Genomic DNA, 6,000 nt, shown 5'->3' on the forward strand with positions numbered 1-6,000 from the left:
GGCTGCGACGCCACGTCATGAGCGCGGCTCGACGGAGCAGAGCGGGCGAATCGGAATGCCTGTTGCGGTGATAGCTCGCCACGCGTTGATAGCGACGCACTACGTCTCAGATATACAGCGGAGTGTGGCTCAGAACACGAGCGTCTGTTGGCTCGAAAAACGCGAAGCGGAGCGGCGTCGAGTGACAGTGAGGAGCCCCACTTGTTGTCTACACATCAGCGACTCCGCAAAAGTCGACTACCTACCCCGCAGCAAAACTCGAAGGACGGTTCAGCGGCGTTCAATTGGACATTAATGCTTTCGCATTCACGACTCTTAAGAAGTGCTTAGGTGACCTCGGATTTTTTTTTTTTTTTACTTATTGAGATGAAGACGGCGTAATCTGTGTGCCGTTTTTCTGTCACGGATTTTCTGCCACAGCTTTCTATGACGCCGTGGTCGCACAATGAGCCAAGTAATGCTCTCGCATTCAAAATAATTAGAGAGAGAAAGAAAGAAATTGCGTGAAACTGGGAAATTGCAGGCATCCACGGGGAGGATGTTCTTCAGCAACTTGCGGTTTATGCACTCAAGAAAAGGTATACTGAAGCTCAGTGCGTTTCAGCTCCAGGTCGCAGAAAAAAAACACGCATATTCGTTAAAAGTTTATTAGTTCAGCTGTTTGTGGTATGTTTTATTTCGGTTTTCGTTTTCTGCGCTGCTTACCGTCCTAAGTCAAAGTGTAAAACTTAGATCAACCGTACTGCTTCCGCTTCGATTGATCTCTAGCAAGATTAAGGCGTTTGTCGTTTGGATTATCAAGTACTATTATCTTGTGGAACTTCACCGCAGAACCTTGCGTGAATACCCATTCGGTATGATTGACTCACGTAACTGAGAATGATGTTTAACACGAGAGTGTTTTCTGCCGAGCCCCAGCGGAAATCTGTCCTCTCTACGTAAATCAGGCAATCATCATCACGCGAATCCGTGAGATGGGGATACTTTCAGCTTTGTGCCCATAGGGGTTAGGAAAGCAGGCAGAGAAAGAAATAGGAAGGTTTGCTTTATTAAAGGAATTGTGTTCATGATGCACCTGCGCCTGTTGCTATTAGGACATTGAGGTATCATTTGTTTCATTCCTCAGTAATTCCGTAGAAAACGAGGCCGGCAGCCGGCTGGCAACATAAGAGTAGTAGAAATGGTAGTGCTTTGAAGTGTCTTGTGGTCAACTCAGTTGGCGTATACGGGCGACGGCGTTCCTTGCGCGTTGAACGCGACAACCTGAGCCGCCGGAAGTATGTGACTTAGCCATAGTCGAGAACGAGCTATTTTCGGCTTTTAAGTCTATGAAGCATAATCGCAGTCCAGGATCCGATGGTCTGACAGTTGAATATTATTTGAAGTTTTTGATACGGTTAGGGAAGCCGTTCACATCATTGGTGAACCGGCTACTCAGTGAAGGGACTCTGTCAGCGTCTCTAAGAGAGGGGCTAATCACTCTCCTTTGCTAGGATGAGTCGAGAAGCACCGACTTAAGAGCCTGGCGTCCAAGCACACTTCTGAACTGCGATTACAAGCTCATAGCAAAGTGTCTGTGTATGCGACTCACTCCAGTGCTCAACACTGTTTTGGGTCCATAGCAGGGATGTTGTGTCCAGGGACGTTCCACTCAGCTTCACGGTTTAGCAGTCAGGTACCTTCTCCTGTGGGCAAAGGCCAAGAAAGTTCCAGGTATTCTGTGCTCCTTCGATCAGGAGCAGGCTTTCTATATGATTAGCCATAGGTACCTGTTCCAGGTTTTGGAAGAGGCTGGCAATAGCATGGATTTTCGGCAGATGGTCAAAGCTTTGTGTTCTCGACTGACTTGTGCTGTTCTCATACAGGATCGCGTCTCGGAAGCATTCACTGTGGGACGTGGTGTACGGCAGAGGAATACTCTCTCGCCTGCTTTCTATGCGCTCGCTTTTGAACCGATTCTGCAGGGGTTGTCCTTTGACAGTAGAATTGGCAGGTTCCTACTTCCACCAGGTTCCCCTCCGGTTGCACTCTTTGCCTATGCGGATGATTTGTCGATTATCGTCCCGGACGAGGCATCAGCTTGCACTGTCTTGGATGCCATGGACAGTTACTGCGCGGCGAGAGGTACAAGGTTGAATGAGTGGAAAGGTGCAGCCATGTACTTAACTCCATTCCGCCCAGTCCGCATCCTGTTCATGGTCTTCCCGTGAAAACGCGGTTGCGCATTCTAGGTTTCCAATTCGATCCAGACGGTCTGTTTTCTGAAATTGGCAGCAAGCTAAGGAGAAGCTCGAAACCAGGATTAAGGAATTCAGCGCGTTGTAATGTCCATTGACGGCTAGAGCGACAACTGTTCGCTGTTTTGCTTCCTTATGTACGTGACGTGTGTGTCTCCTCTTCCAACCCAAAGCAAGCTTATCTTGGAGAGGGCCCTCTTTCGTTTCCCCTGGAAAGAGACAACTGGTTGTGTAGCTCGGCAGGTGCTTACATTGCCCAAGGATAAGGGAGGACTCGGAATTCCCGACCTGGGCATCGTGGCTACTGCACTACACGTCACTTTGACCCAGGTCGCTCTTAACTTGGATATGCTCCTGACTTGAAGCTTTACTTCCTTTGTTCTTAGTACCCGACTCCGTTTGTTATCGCGAAGCACATTTTCCCACTGTGTGTCTCGCTCAGGTTCCCCGTCCACGATTTATGCGGCGGCTGCCAACTCTCTGGTATGCCTACGCCCGGCATCGATGTAGTTTCAGCACCAATCTAAGAACTAGTCGATATCCTCACCCCAGGTCTCCTCTGCATTGCCAAAAATACGATCTGTTCATCCACAGGTCAAGCTGGAAGCTCATTACGGCCAGTTTCCTCGATGCCAGGCGAGCTATGTTCATGTACCACCAGGCACGACGGTGCCTGCCGTTGAGTTATGGGTACTTCACATTCATCCCGGCTCATGGAATGTGCCCTTTTTGTGGTGGTCGTGATTCGGTTCCTATCTTTACGTAGTGTTTGCTTCCCGCAGCTCTTCTCCAACGGACTGCTAGTCTTTTTAGTCTTCCAAGTGTACCATATATGACTGTTCGATTTTTGCACCCTTTGTCTAAGCAGGCGATCAACCAGTTCGTGCTTCTTCTTGTCGAGTGCTCATACCAAGTTTGGTTGGCACGCTGTGATGCGGTTTTCAGGGGGCGGGCGCCGGGCCTTCACAAAGTGCTTGCAAAAGCACGGAAGGAGGTCTGGTTCCATCTCACCCAGGAGCGGCATCACTTGGGAGACAAGAAGGTTCTCGAAGTGTGAGCTCGTTCATCCGTGATTTCTGATGAGTCAGGTGGAAAGCTCTCCATTATTCAAACGATATTGCGCAACAAAAAACGACACGGACGTACCACTGAAACCGATTTTATACATGTGAAGCAGTGTAGACCGCGCATGCGCTTACATGAAAATGAACTGCGCATTCATGTTACATAGTTACAAGTCATATGATGCCGCGTCCAAGAAACTTAGTTCTTTTTCTGTGAGAGCCAAAGAAGGGAAGCTAACACACTTATCACCCAATTTTGCGATCATCTGCGCTTCAGATATTTCTCGGAGCTCATTTTCATGTAAGCGCATGCGCGGTCTACACTGCTTCACATGTATAAAATCGGTTTCAGTGGTACAATACACTTAGTTGAAAGTTTGTGCTTGGTGTGTCGTCCTCTCACGTCCGTGTCGTTTTTTGTTGCGCAATATCGTTTGAGTAATGGATTACCAACTTGGCCGGAATGCTGCTCTCTCCATTAGGTTATGATGCATGCTCGTAAGGTCGCTCGACTTGGCCGTGTCTACCAGTCGATCTACGGGGTTTCGTTTTGCTCAGTGAAACCCAGAGCCGGAAGCAGTCGTGGCGCACCCTCGTGTGGTCGCGCTGCTGCGCGGATGGCTTTAGTGGTCTCCATGGTTGTATGCCTAGATGTTGGGTTGATGAGTACATGTAAGCTCTGGGACGCGGCACCCCCGGGTGCCAAATCCTTTTCCCATCTGACAACGGCACCATCACCGCTTGCTGGTGCCGCGGCGGCTCACGCCTTTCTCACACGTCTGATCAGCTTTGAAGATGTGTACGGGCGCGCGCGTTGTGCCGCCGGACCTCTAACGACTCAGTTTCGCCCCACATGCACTCAACGTCGCGTCGGAGATGCATAGGACACCTGGTAGCCTCCGGGGGCCTGTTTACGCTGAGCAGCCGCCCAGGTCTCGCGTGCTTGTTATCGCTGTCATTGCTTCGCCTTTCGAACGCAACTGCAATTAATAAAATACTGTGCGCATTTATCAACTTGCATTTGTGAATGTGCAACAAAGCTGCCACTGTTTCTTAGAATGCACGTTTCACTTTCGTCTTGTAATCAATCCGTCAGAAAGAAGGTTCAACCAATCTTTTTTCTTGCTTCGCGTTTGTAACAGTAATACAAACAGAGAGAGAGAGAGAGAGAGAGAGAATAAAACAACTCGAAAGCGGCGTTACCAAACATGACTTGAAGGCTTGTATACGAGAGTGATATTTGAGGCTACTGACTTTGTAACTACCGCTGTACGTAGTTGTAATTCATGAGAAGTAGAGCATATTAATTTTCTGGAAATGATACACTGTAATAACCTGTTTTGACTAATGCTCTAAGAATATTTAATATGGTATCTCAGTACGCAGCGACAACATTATTTGGGCGGAGTGGCCCAGCCTGCTTCATAACGTATTTCTATTCCTTAGAATAATTTTCCGACAAATTTTCTAAAAATTTCTGCCCTTGCTTTTCCTCGTTCGCTCTCTCTCTCTCTCTCTCTATTCGTTTTCTTTCTTGCTCGTGCTGCTTCAGCTTGGTCGCATCTGTGCACGAAGACGGACAAGGCGCCTCTGATACTTTATTCTGCTCTTCCACTGAAATCCTACGGGTGTTCACATGCCGCAACCAGCCTCATCAACAACTGCCGAGCTGACCGCGATTGATGCTGCACTGAAGTGCAAGAGGAGTTAACCGCATCGCACCCAGCACCCATAGCAGACTACAGAGAAGTGAGGCTGATGGTCCACTTGTGCGTAGCATTAGTGAATCTAACAACAAAATGAGATATTGTAGGTTATCCCGCGCTTGCCGGTAGATATGCCTTCGTGCGTCAGCGTCAGAGGCTAAAAAAATCAGAGGAGCAAAACGTAAGATATAGCACACTTGAATACATGTGACCGCGAAGAAATGTCAATGAACCATCATTTAGCAGCCTAAAATAGAAGAGGTCTAATATGGCTTTTTGGAAGCGACAACATTTATTGTGTATATTCAGCATCCCGATAAATGGGTAGTTTGCGCAGGTTCACAGTCTGTAATTGAGCTGCTTTGCAACGTCCCGGGAAAAAATGCACTCAGTAAAATATTCATGAAAATTTCTGAGGTAACACAAGTTGCGCCAACTTGCGGTCACGAAACTGCATTTCATTGGGTTCTCAGTCATGCCAGCATAATTCGAAATTAAAGAGCGGACGAATAGGCAGAACGTGCACACGAACATGCAGAGAAATACACCCTTCCGCTGTTCAGCAACGAAGTTAGAAACATATTATGAAAACTCTCAGCCAGATGATCACCTGCGGCATGGTGCGATGAAGAGTCCCAAGGATCTATTTTGTATGCCGTATAGGCCCTGGGCTGAGACTCGGTGTATATGCACACCGGGAGGTGTGGAAATGTTGTTTTACCGCTTTCGCCTTGGTGTGGCACACACAAAGCATTTTATTTATATAATACACCATGCAACTCCGCGTCGTGTTCGTGAGCAGTGGCGGACGAGGGCAGAGCCCATGTGCTGCCGGACTGCCCCTTATACTTCCAGCAAAGGCAGCAGTTGTGCTTTAAACTTATGGCTGAAGTGAAATTGTCCAGTGTACCTTGGGACAAAATTTGGTGCATGGCCAGTTAGTGGCCTTGAAAGAACAGCTTTCATTGCAGTGAAGGACTTTTTCTTGCGATA

Source organism: Dermacentor andersoni, chromosome 1 (genome assembly GCF_023375885.2).
Source record: "Dermacentor andersoni chromosome 1, qqDerAnde1_hic_scaffold, whole genome shotgun sequence".
NCBI classification, from domain to species: domain Eukaryota; kingdom Metazoa; phylum Arthropoda; class Arachnida; order Ixodida; family Ixodidae; genus Dermacentor; species Dermacentor andersoni.